The sequence below is a fragment of the Hylobates moloch genome, unplaced genomic scaffold (genome assembly GCF_009828535.3).
Source record: "Hylobates moloch isolate HMO894 unplaced genomic scaffold, HMol_V3 SCAFFOLD_7, whole genome shotgun sequence".
Lineage (NCBI taxonomy): Eukaryota > Metazoa > Chordata > Mammalia > Primates > Hylobatidae > Hylobates > Hylobates moloch.
In genome coordinates, this window is record NW_026652282.1 from 115,496,414 (window position 1) to 115,509,131 (window position 12,718).

Below are 12,718 nucleotides of genomic sequence, written 5' to 3' on the forward strand. Positions count from 1 at the left end.
AAAAAAAAAAAAAAAAAAAAAAAAAGAAGTTAGTCAACAGAGGTCAAAGTAGAAATTTTACTTTTACTATCTTTGAATAATGGCACAGTAGAAATTCTTTTTCTTTTAATTTCAAAGCTTTCTCTTTGTGAGTTGAACATGTACTCATTTTCCCATGAATCACGAATAGGCTATCTCCTTGTTACTATGAAAGAAGTGTTTAATAATTTTTGAGCAGTTTACTATTATTTCTTTTCCTATCTCTGTTCCCATTTATCACTTTTTTTTTTTTTTTGAGATGGAGTTTCGCTCTTGTTGCCCAGGCTGGAGTGCAATGTCATGATCTTGGCTCACCGCAACCTCTGCCTCCTGGGTTCAAGTGATTCTCGTGCCCCAGCCTCCTGAGTAGCTGGGATTAGAGGTGCACGCCACCACGCCTGGCTAATTTTTTTTTTTTTTTTTGGATTTTTGTAGAGATGGGGTTTCACCATGCTGGCCAGGCTGATCTTGAACTCCTGACTTCGTGATCTGCCGACCTCGGCCTCCCAAAGTGGTGGGATTACAGGCGTGAGCCACCGTGCCCAGCTTGTCTTGGCTAAGATATAAGTTGCATCCTAAACTCTAACCAGTGGAAATTAGGGAAGAATTGGCACCAGGTCAACAGAGCAGTATTAGCAACTGTGCCAATGAACATAAGGTGTTAACACCTGCCTTGAATTGATAAGTTTTCTGGAGACTAACACTTTCTCTTTGCTGCAGTCCATATTACCAAATGATAAAGTGCAAAAATCCTGGGGAGAGATTATATACTAAACTGGTAAAAACTTATTGTAAATCGGTTTATGAGGTTGCTTTCCAAAAGTCAAGTGCACACCAAGTCAGAGTTAGTTGGTTCCCACTTTTCTCATTTGACAGATGTGGGAAGCAGGCCCAGGATGGTTAAGAGACTTATCCAAGGTTGCACAGGGTATTGGTGGCAGAACTCTGGTCTCCAGGCTTACACTTCCTTATACAGTCATCCCTTCTATGTCTCAATTAAGTCCTGCCTCAGCCGGGCGTGGTGGCTCACGCCTGTAATCCCAGCACTTTGGGAGGCTGAGGCAGGCAGATCACCTGAGGTCAAGAGTTCGAGACCAGCCTGGCCATCATGGTGAAACCCCGTCTGTACTAAAATACAAAAATTAGCTGGGCGTGGTGGTGCATGCCTGTAATCCCAGCTACTCAGGAGGCTGAGGCAGAAGAATTGCTTGAATACGGGAGGTGGAGGTTGCATTGAGCCGAGATCGCACTACTGCACCCCAACCTGGGCAACAGAGCGAAACTCCATCTCAAAAAAAAAAAAAAAAAAGTCCTGCCTCCCTGATGCTGACTACCACACATGCCCTAATCTGTAGCAATTGTCCCTGCTTATCAAGAAGATCAGAGTTCTCAAAGGATGATCCAAAATTCAAATCACAACTAAGTCTGCATTATCTTCATTTGTGTTTCCTTTTCAGTTTTATAAAGAAAAATCAAGAGACAATTTCACTTACTGAGTTGCACACACTATTTTCCTGATGATGAAACAGCTATAGTTGTCAGGAACTATTCATCAGGGCATTAATAACGAAGGTTTGCTGCATTCTTCCTCTCTGGACAGCAAAATTTTACTCATTTTTCAAAACCTAATTCAAATTCCCCTTCCCTGGCTGGGCACAGTGGCTCATGCCTGTAATCCCAGCACTTTGGGAGGCCGAGGCGGGTGGATCACTTGAGGCCAGGAGTTCGAGACCAGCCTGGCCAACATGGCGAAACCCTGTCTCTACTAAAAATACAAAAAAATTAGCTGGGCGTGGTGCACACATGTAATCCTAGCTACTCGGGAGGCTGAGGTGGGAAAATTGCTTGAACCAGGGAGGCAGAGGTTGCACCCAGGCTGGAGCGCATTGGCACGATCTCAGCTCACTGCAGCCTCAAACTCCTGGGCTCAAGTGATTCTTCCACCTCAGCCTCCCAAGTAGCTGGGAACACAGGTATGTGCCACCACTCCTGGCTAATTTTTTTTTTTTTTTTTTTTTTTTTTTGAGACGGAGTCTCGCTCTTTCCCCCAGGCTGGAGTGCAGTGGCGCGATCTCGGCTCACTGCAAGCTCCGCCTCCCAGGTTCACGCCATTCTCCTGCCTCAGCCTCCCGAGTAGCTGGGACTACAGGCGCCTGCCGCCGCGCCCGGCTAGTTTTTTGTATTTTTAGTAGAGACGGGGTTTCACCGTGTTAGCCAGGATGGTCTCGATCTCCTGACCTCGTGATCCACCCCTCTCGGCCTCCCAAAGTGCTGGGATTACAGGCGTGAGCCACAGCGCCCGGCCAACTCCTGGCTAATTTTTAAAAAAAAATTATGTAGAGACATGGTCTCCCTATGTTGTCCAGGCTGGTCTTGAACTGCTGGACTGAAGCAATCCTCCCACCTTGGCCTCCCAAAGTGCTGAGATTACAGGCATGAGCCACTGCACCCAGCCAGAATGGAATATTTTGACATTTGTTTTGTGTGCATTAATTTTGACTCCTCAGTTAGATTTTAGGTATAATGCCATACTGTTTTTTGGTGGGATGCTTTTGTTTTTTGCACCCCTCACAGGCCCAAGGTCAGTGCTGGGCACTTAGCAGATAGCTAAAAGCTTATCAGTTATCCTACAGATGTCTACTAATAACTGTCTCCTCCACTGGGGAACATTCCCCCCACCACTCGCCCGTCATAGCTGAACACACTTTGTCTATACAAGACAAGCAAGGGATCCTAATTAGAGGAGCAGTAAATCTTAAGTGGCTGCTCACCATGGGTTGGGGTAAGAGGAGAGCAGAGAGAATCAGCACTCCCAGTTGCCTCTCTTCCCCTCTTCTCCCCTCCCCTCCTTCTGTTTCCCTCTGATTTTCCTTGGCTCTTCAGTGCCTAACTGTGCCAGCAAGCATTTAGAAATCTGAGGCTCCAACACACTTCTGACCTCACAGGCAGAGAGCGCAGCTGAGATCTGGTGATACAGGAAACTCTCTTGTCTTCCTCACCTGTACCAAAGGCACAGAAAAACAATCCTGAATGAAATTATAAAGAAAACCTTATGTGTGCACACCACCTTGTGACCAGTTTGCAAACTACTTTGACACAAAAAGAAGCATAAACACTCTGAGATCTTCACACATGCCTGCCACTACCATCAATCCAAGGAGACCAGTACCGCAAAGTATGATGGTTTTTTCCATTTTCCTCACTTTGCATTGACCAGAGGAATGAAAAGATAAGACTTTGAGATAAACAGGAATCCATTTTACCACCATAGATACAAAACTTAGAGACCGTTAAGGAGCACTGAAACCACTCTCATAGCATTTTTTTATTTGCACTCCGCAACCTGTTTTTAGAAAGAGGAGGCCGCAGGCCGGGCGCAGTGGCTCACGCCTGTAATCCCAGCACTTTGGGAGGCCGAGGCGGGCGGATCACAATGGCAGGAGATCGAGACCATCCTGGCTAACACGGTGAAACCCCGTCTCTACTAAAAATACAAAAAATTAGCCGGGCGTGGTGGCAGGCGCCTGCAGTCCCAGCTACTCGGGAGGCTGAGGCGGGAGAATGGCGTGAACCCGGGAGGCGGAGCTTGCAGTGAGCTGAGATCGCGCCACTGCACTCCAGCCTGGGCGACAGAGCGAGACTCCTTCTCAAAAAAGAAAAAAGAGGAGGCTGCAAGAAGCAAGTGAAATACGTGGATCAAAGTTTGAAAACAGTTAAGGATGATTCAAAGTACAACCTTCACCCAGAAACTGGTGACCCATCTGCTTGGTCACAGTGTACCAGCTACTTAACTATCTCTCCCTGGCTCTTGCTGTTTACTCTGATTAAGGTTCCCAGCTCCACCTTCAGGTCAGCTCCCTTTTATCTGGGCACAGGGGCTATCTCCTTCTTCCATACTCTGTGCAATCCTTGCCAATGACCAACTAAATACTAAATTGTTATGAGCGATATGTTATTTTCCTTTAGTCTCACTAGCATTAAAACTTCCTTCCCTCCCACTTCATAAACTCAGTTGGCCTCCTCTGAATTCCCAGTACTGTTTATTAGGGTTTTTAACTGCTGGCATTTTCCTAAAGTCATAACAAGTGACGTTCTAATGTTTACTTTCTACTTTAATGTTCATTGCTTAATATTTGGCACTTGTTTTTATATATTTTCTAGATTTTTGGTATGCTTTGCTATTTTAACTAATGGGGATTGACTGCTATAAATAATATGTACTGATTGGCTAATCTATATTCAAGATTTAAAAGTTGAGTAGTACACATTTTAAGATTTTTTAAAAAAGAATACCCTAACGTCTCTTTGAAAACAATTCATATTTTCAAATGTGTTATTTACAACCAGGTTATAATTGTGTTGTTTCCATGTTTTACAACATCTCAGTATGTCCTCATTTCAAGATGCGCAATTTTCAAAGCAAAATCCATATTATGGCCGGGCACGGTGGCTCACGCTTGTAATCCCAGCACTTTGGGAGGCCGAGGTGGGCAGGATCACCTGAGGTTAGGAGTTCAAGACCAACCTGGCCAACATGGCAAATCCCCATCTCTACTAAAAATACAAAAATGAGCTGGGCATGGTGGCGGGTGCCTGTAATCCCAGCTACTTGGGAGGCTGAGGCAAGAGAATCACTTGAGCCCAGAAGGCGGAGGTTGCAGTGAGCCAAGATCGCACCACTGCACTCCAGCCTGGGCAACAGAGCGAGACTCTGTCTCAAAAAAACAAAAAAATCACAGATTCACTCAACAAACATTTCCTGAGCACTTATTATATACGAGGCACTGTGCTAGGGAATATGGAGACAAGATGAAAATATTTTGTCAGCCTTCCAAAAACTCAGACTAGCAGGAAAAACAGATATACAGCAGTAATTAGTATATGATGTGAGCAGTGTCAAACTGCTGATAGATATAAAGTGCTCTGGGAGCATAAAGAAAGTGATCATCTGCCTTAAGACTAGTCTGCAGGGCCGGGCGCGGTGGCTCAAGCCTGTAATCCCAGCACTTTGGGAGGCCGAGGCGGGCGGATCACGAGGTCAGGAGATCGAGACCATCCTGGCTAACACGGTGAAACCCTGTCTCTACTAAAAATACAAAAAAAAAATTAGCCGGGCGTGTTGGCGGGTGCCTGTAGTCCCAGCTACTCGGGAGGCTGAGGCAGGAGAATGGCGTGAACCCGGGAGGCGGAGCTTGCAGTGAGCCGAGATCGCACCACTGCACTCCAGCCTGGGGGACAGGGCAAGACTCCGTCTCAAAAAAAAAAAAAAAAAAAGACTAGTCTGCAGTAGAAGTGGAGGGCCGGGTGAATTCCAGGAAGAATGTGTGTAGAAGCATGAAAGGGATGCTTAAAATGAGCTTTGGCATTGCATATGGTTAAAAATAGCAAATATGGGGAGAGGGGCAAGTTTCGGCTAGAAAGGTAAGTTAGAGGCAGATTGTGCAAGCTTTTGTGAACGTTTTGGGGTTTAGACTTGATTCCTTATGCCAGTGGTTCTGGCTTGTTAGAAACACAAATTCTTGGTTCTCACTCTAAACCTACTGAAGCAGAAATTCTGGGATTGGGGCCCAGCCATCTGTTTTAACAAGTCTTCCAGGTGATTCCGATCCACATTAAACTTTGAGAACCACTGCTGCAGGCAATAGGAAACCACTTAAGGATTTTTCTTTTTTAAATATAGGGACAAGGTCTCGCTATGTTGCCCAGGCTGGTCTTGAACTCCTGGCCTCAAGCAACCTTCCTGCCTTGGCCTCCCAAAGCACTGGGGTTACAAGTGTAACTACAATTTTGCCTGGCCTTAAGGATTTTAAGCACAGAACTGACCGATTAAGATTTGAAGTTGGAGAGGGGTTGCCATTGACCATTCAAGCACAACACCTGACTCCTGAGTAGTTACCATAAAAAATAAAAAAACTGCTGAATGAATGTGGCATGAAGAAATGATGAGGGCCTAGGCTAAGGCTGCAAGAATGGAGAAGAAACAGATTTTAGAGATGTTTTATATGTGACCCAATTCAACCAGGTGACTAGGATATATCCATACAAAGGTGTAACTGAAATGGTTTTTATATAAAAGAAATCTGTAATTGTGTGGAATATATTGACTGCTAGGCTTGAAAAAAGTGGTCCTCATAGAACCTGGAAAAAGAGGAAGTCAAGAGCAAGTTCTTTGTGTTTCCATATAGCAAAGCTTGCCTTGGCTTGTACATGAGTCTTCTGGTCTGTTTGGCAGTTCTCCTTCTCACTGAGAGTTAGCAAATTGCCATTCATGCTCATAGAAATCTTTTGAGTTTGGTTGGTGTGAATCAATCAGTGAGACTGACAATTTCTTGATGTGCCAATGAAATTTTGAACCTCGAAAAGCTGAAAACCAGACATTGGTTCTGGTGATCTAACCAAGGTACTGCTAAAGTAAGACTCTGCTAGAGCCTTCCTTTTTTAAAAAAATTCTAACTTCATCACTAATAACGCAGTCTGCCTAATTCAGGAAGAAGCTGGAATGAGTAAAAGAATCAGACTTTGTTCTCTGCCCTGAAGGTCAAGAAAGCCAACTGAAGCTGTTATTTCTCATTTTGGAGGCAGGATTTAGCTGAGGCCATCTTCGATTTCCCAATGAAGAGAGGTATAGGTCAACCTATATGGTTAATATACCTAATGAAAATTTTGCAGGGCTCCTATTTTTCTTTTCTTTTTGAGACAGAGTTTCGCTGTTGTTGCCCAGGCTGGAGTGCAATGGTGCCATCTCAGCTCACCGCAACCTCTGCTCCCGGATTCAAACTATTTGCCTGCCTCCACTTCCTGAGTAGCTGGGATTACAGGCGTGTACCCCATGCCTGGCTAATTTTGTATTTTTAGTAGAGACGGGGTTTCTCCATGTTGGTCAAGCTGGTCTCGAACTCCCAACCTCAGGTGATCCACCCGCCTCGGCCTCCCAAAGTCCTGGGATTACAGGCGCCTGCCACCACGCCCAGCTAATTTTTCTATTTTTAGTAGAGATGAGGTTTTGCCACGCTGGCCAGGCTGGTCTTAAACTCCCTCAGGTGATCCACCTGCCTCGGCCTCCCAAAGTGCTGGGATTACAGGTGTGAGCCACCACGCCCCACCTTTTTTTTCTTTTTGAGACAGGGTCTCCCTCTGTCACCCAGGCTGGAGTGCAGTGGCATGGCCTCAGCTTAATGCAGCCTCGATCTCCTGGGTTCAAGCAATCTTCCCACCTCAGCCTCTCGAGTAGCTGGGACCACAGGTGCCAAGCCACTATGTCCAGCTAATTAAAAAAAAATTGGCCGGGCGCGGTGGCTCATGCCTGTAATCCCAGCACTTTGGGAGGCCGAAGTGGGTAGATCACAAGGTCAGGAGATCGAGATCATCCTGGCTAACACGACGAAACCCCATCTCTACTAAAAATACAAAAAATTAACTGGGTGTGGTGGCAGGCGCCTGTAGTCCCAGGTACTCGGGAGGCTGAGGCAGGAGAATGGCATGAACCCAGGAGGCAGAGTTTGCAGTGAGCTGAGATTGTGCCACTGCACACTCCAGCCTGGGCAACAAGAGACTCCGTCTCAAAAAAAATAATAATAATAATGTTGGCCAGGCACGGTGGCTCACGCCTGTAATCCCAGCACTTTGGGAGGTCGAAGTGGGCAGATCACCTGAGGTCAGGAGTTCGAGACCAGCCTGGCCAACATTGGGAAATCGTGTCTCTACTAAAAATACAAAATAAAGTTGGCTGGGCATGGTGGCTCACGCCTGTAATCATAGTACTTTGGGAGGCCAAGGTGGGCGGATCACTTGAGGTCAGGAGTTCGAGACCAGCCTGGTAGACATGGTGAAACCCTGTCTCCACTAAACATACAAAAATTAGCTGGGCATGGTGGTGCACTCCTGTAATCCCAGCTACTCGGGAGGCTGAGGTGGGAGATCGCTTGAGCCCAGGAGGCAAAGGTTGCAGTGAGCTGAGATTGCACCACTGCACTATAGCCTGGGCAACAGAGCAAGACCCTGTCTCAAAAAATATATATTTTTTTGTAGACATGTAAAATGTCTATATATTCCATCTTAAACTTCTTTAAAAACAGAAAAAGAATAGTAGCAAATTACTTTATTGGCCTATTAGGGAATGGAATAGCTTCTCTGATCATTTCTTAACTGTTAGTTTTCAGAAAATGGAGTTAAATGTAAAAGCTCTCTAAGGAAAGAAAAATAAAACACTTGGGAAGCAAATGTACATAAACAATTTAAGGAAGAAGCATGCATTGTTTTACAAGCTATTTGTTCTATTGTCTATTTTTGCCTATAAAGGAGTAACTTTATACCGAATATTGTCCATTACATTTAATTATATATTATTAATACATGTATGGAGAATCTATCACAGCTATCTCTTACAGAGTTGAAAAATTCCAAAATTTCAACTCTCCTAGTATTTAGGTATACCTGTTGTTTTAAGAGTTCAAGAAATGCTTCAGAAACTAGTTTAATCTCGCATCCCAATTGGGTATGTAGACGTGAACAACTTGAAAGACACATTTGGCCGTTTCCTGTTTTCCAAACTTCCCACAACCAACTTTAAGTGTAATCTAAAAGTTGGTATCCACTCCATATTCAATATCCTGTATATAGTCTTTTCTAGGCAAAGAGATTTTCCAGTACTCAGAGTAAGTGTGGACAAGATATTCACCAAGAATATTAAATCCCATGTGTGCTTTGCCTGAAAAAGTAGACTTTCCCCTTTCTGTCTGGAATTCACATTAAGAACGCAATGCACTCCGAAAGAACAGGACTGCTTTTTAGGCAAGGTCCAAAGGACCCAATTTTTCACGTTTGAGTCCTCTTCTTATCTCCCTCAAAGGTCAATTTTCACTTAGTATTTGTCCTCTCGTTCCCCGACGTGAGATCTCTCAGATTCTACTGGGGCAGATCTGCTACTTCAGCCGGAGAGGGCAGTTGTCAATTACTTTCTTTCAAAGGGGAAAACCGCAGAACACTGATTAAGGGTAGGAGGGCTGGAGAGAGAGTACAAAATGGACTGTCCTAGGACTTCAGCTCCACCTGATTGGGGCCCAGCCTTCCCAGCCCTCGTCCCCACACCGGCCGCTCCATGTGAAACCGGTCATGTGAGCCTGTTTACAGCAGAGCAGCTGGTGCAACCATCAAGATCCGTACAGAGGTCCAGGGAGGGGGAAGGATACAGGCCACGCACCCCCTACACCCTACCCCATTTTTTCCAAGAAGGCGTTCGCTCTCCCCTCCCCGCCTCTCCACCCTACTTTCATCTCCCTCCAGGCAAAGAGAGCAGAGCTGAGGCTATCCCGGGACGCCTCGCTCCAACCCTGCTGATTTCCTTCCAGTTGCTCGCTGGGGCAACCGGCTAGGCTGGAGGAAGGGCGAGGACGGTGTCATCCCAAACGGGGAGTCAACTTCCCTCCCCCAGCCGTCCTCCGTGCGTCCACCAAAGAGTTGTCCCTAGAGCCGCATCCCCGGGGCAACCGAACTCCGTCGGGCAGGCACCGAGAGGCTCCCGAGCCTGCCTTTGCCCGGGCAGGAGCGAGCCACACACCAGCTGGCCAGACCCCGGGGCCGGGCGCCGCGGGCAACGGAGCCACCGCCAGTCACACACGGGACAAGAAAGGATCCCCCCCCCCCCGTCTCCTCCCCGCCGCCCACCCGCATCCCGGCGCCGCGGAGCCCCGCTGTCAATCACAGAGCCAAGCTCCGGCTGTGGGGATGGGTCATTCTTTGGCGGGGGGCTCTCAGCCACGTAACTTCCACATTTTCCCGAAGTCAGAGGAAGTGGGTGACGGGACGGTGGGGGACTCTCACCTCGGCAACACCGGATTCCTCGGAAAGCAGCTGCGACTGCTCCTTCGCTCCTTTGTCAGCGTCTCTAGGCTGCACTGCCTGCTGGGATACCGGAGGACTCAAATGCCACCTCTCTCCGCCCTCGAGGATGAGCTGCGGCTCGGGGGTGGGAGGCGGGAGGAAGAAGAGGTGGGGCTGGGGGCGGGGCCGGAGCCTGGGGCGGGGCTTCGGCCTTGCCACCTGGCCTCTTGGGGTTTCTTAATTCACGCTCTAAACTTCTTCCTTCTCTGTCCTCTGATCTGCCCCTCCCCTCCCGCCTCCCCTTGAAGAGACAGACTGGAGGCTCTCACAGAGGGCCATCTCTCTCTCTGCGCTCGTTAGGCAGTCCCTCTTGCCTCCTGTCCTGTCTCACTCTCCTGCACACACTCACCCAGTGAGTACTCAAGGCTAGTGGCTTCTATTCATACTTCTGAGACATGTCTTGTTGACCGCCTCTGGCTCCACCCCATCCTCAGAACCTGTTTAGGCCCCATGACTTTTTGCTTGGACTCCTTCAGTAGCCTCCTGTTTGGACTCTGCTTCCACTCTTACCTCAGTCTAAACCATCTCCCAGAAAGCAGCCAGAGGTATCGATCTAAGATGTACACATGACCACGTTACTTTTCTCCTTAAAATCTTTCCGTCTGAACAGTACCTACAACACCTTAGCATGGTATATAAAGTGGGCCAAGGCAGGCAGATCCCTTGAGGTCAGGAGTTCAAGACCAGCCTGGGCAACATGCTGAAACTCCATCTCCACTAAACATACAAAAATTAGCCAGGCGCCGTGGCTCACGCCTGTAATTCCAGCACTTTGCGAGGCCGAGGTGGGCAGGTCACTTGAAGCCAGGATTTCGAGACCAGCCTGGCCAACATGGCAAAACCCATCTCTACTAAAAATACAAAAATTAGCCAGGTGTGGTGGTGCATGCCTGTAGTCCCAGCTACTCCGGAAGCTGAGGCACGAGAATCGCTTGAATCTGGGAGGTCCAAGGCTGCAGTGAGCCAGTATCATTGTGCCACTGCACTCCAGCCGGGGTGACAGATGCTCTCTCAAAAAAAAAAAAAAAAAAAAAATGGAAGTTGTACATATTTTCAGAGTTCAGGTGATATTTTGGTATCTTCATATAATGTGTAACAATCAAATCAGAGTAATTAGGATACCCATCACCTCAGAAGTTTGTCTTTTCTGGCCGGGCGCGGTGGCTGAAGCCTGTAATCCCAGCACTCTGGGAGGCCAAGGTGGGCGGATCATGAGGTCAGGAGATCGAGACCATCCTGGCTGACAGTGAAACCCCGTCTCTACTAAAAAATACAAAAAAATTTAGCCAGGCGTGGTGGCAGGCGCCTGTAGTCCCAGCTACTAGGGAGGCTGAGGCAGGAAAATGGTGTGAACCCAGGAGGCAGAGCTTGCAGTGAGCCGAGATCGCACCACTGCACTCCAGTCTGGGCCACAGAGTGAGACTCCATCTCAAAAAAAAAAAGGAGTTTGTCTTTTCTTTATACTGAGAACATTCAAATTTTTCTCTTCTACCTATTTCGAAATATAAAATAAATTATTGTAAACTATAGTTACCCTACTGAAGTATCGAATACTAGCTCTCATTCCTTCTGAAACTATGAAACTACTAGAAAAACATATTGGGGAAATGCTTCAGGACAGGGCAAAGATTTTTTGGGTAAGACTGCAAAAGCACGGGCAACAAAAGCAGAAATAGACAAATGGGATTCCATCAAGCTAAAAAGCTCCTGTACAGCAAAGGAAACATTCAACAAAGAGAAGAGACAATCTACAGAATGAGAAAAGATATTTGGGATCTTGGCTCACTGCAGCCTCAACCTCCTGGGCTCAAACCATCCTCCCACCTCAGCCTCCCGAGTAGCTGGGACTACAGGCGCATGCACTCATAGCTAATTTTGGTATTTTCAGTAGAGACAGGGTTTCCCCATGTTGGCCAGGCTGGTCTTGAACACTTGGCCTCATGTGATCCGCCCGCCTTGACCTCCCAAAGTGCTGAGATTACAGGCGTGAGGCACCACGCCCAGCCTGGAGGTCATTATCTTAAGTGAAATAAGCCAAGGACAGAAAGACAAATATTCAATGCTCTCACTCATTGTGGGAGTAAAAAAGTGGATCTCATAAAGATAGAGAGTAGATTGGTAGTTATTAGAGGCTGGGAAGGGGAGGGGAGAAGGGTGCATTGAAGAGAGGTTGATGAATGGGTAGAAATATTTTCTCCCATTCTGTAGATTGTCTCTTCACTTTGTTGAATGTTTCCTTTGCTGTACAGAAGCTCTTAAGCTTGATGTAATCCATTTATCTATTTTTGCTTTCGTTGCCTGTGCTTTTGCAATCTTACTCAAAAAAATCCTTGCCCTGAAGCATTTCTCCAATATGGTTTTTTTTTTTTTTTTTTTTTTTTGAGGCGGAGTCTCGCTCTGTCGCCCAGGCTGAAGTGCAGTGGCGCAATCTCGGCTCACTGCAAGCTCCGCCTCCCGGGTTCACGCCATTCTCCTGCCTCAGCCTCTCCGAGTAGCTGGGACTACAGGCGCCCGCCACCACGCCCGGCTAATTTTTTTGTATTTTTTTTTAGTAGAGACGGGGTTTCACCGTGGTCTCGATCTCCTGACCTCGTGATCCACCCGCCTCGGCCTCCCAAAGTGCTGGGATTACAAGCGTGAGCCACCGCGCCCGGCCCTAGTTTTGTCTTTTTAAGAAGGTCATATAGGGCCGGGCACGGTGGCTCATGCCTGTAATCCCAGCACCTTGGGAGGCTGAGGTGGGAGGATCACTTGAGGTCAGGAGTTCGAGACCAACCTGGCCAACATGGCAAAACCCCATCTCTACTAAAAATACAAAAAA

At 47.1% G+C, this 12,718-nt stretch overlaps 2 protein-coding genes across 6 annotated transcripts in view; one reads left to right on the plus strand and one right to left on the minus strand.

The window, feature by feature from the left end:
• MOSPD1 (motile sperm domain containing 1) overlaps positions 1-9,913 on the minus strand; it is a 25,957-nt gene extending 16,044 nt beyond the window's left edge. For both annotated transcript variants that reach the window (XM_032757666.2, XM_032757665.2), the window contains exon 1: positions 9,838-9,913. The gene's annotated coding sequence lies outside the window, so the exon portion shown is untranslated. The remainder of the gene's footprint in view (positions 1-9,837) is intronic.
• The window catches only part of PABIR3 (PABIR family member 3), a 417,014-nt gene that overhangs the window by 105,898 nt on the left and 298,398 nt on the right, over positions 1-12,718 (plus strand). The gene's annotated exons all lie outside the window — the stretch shown is intronic.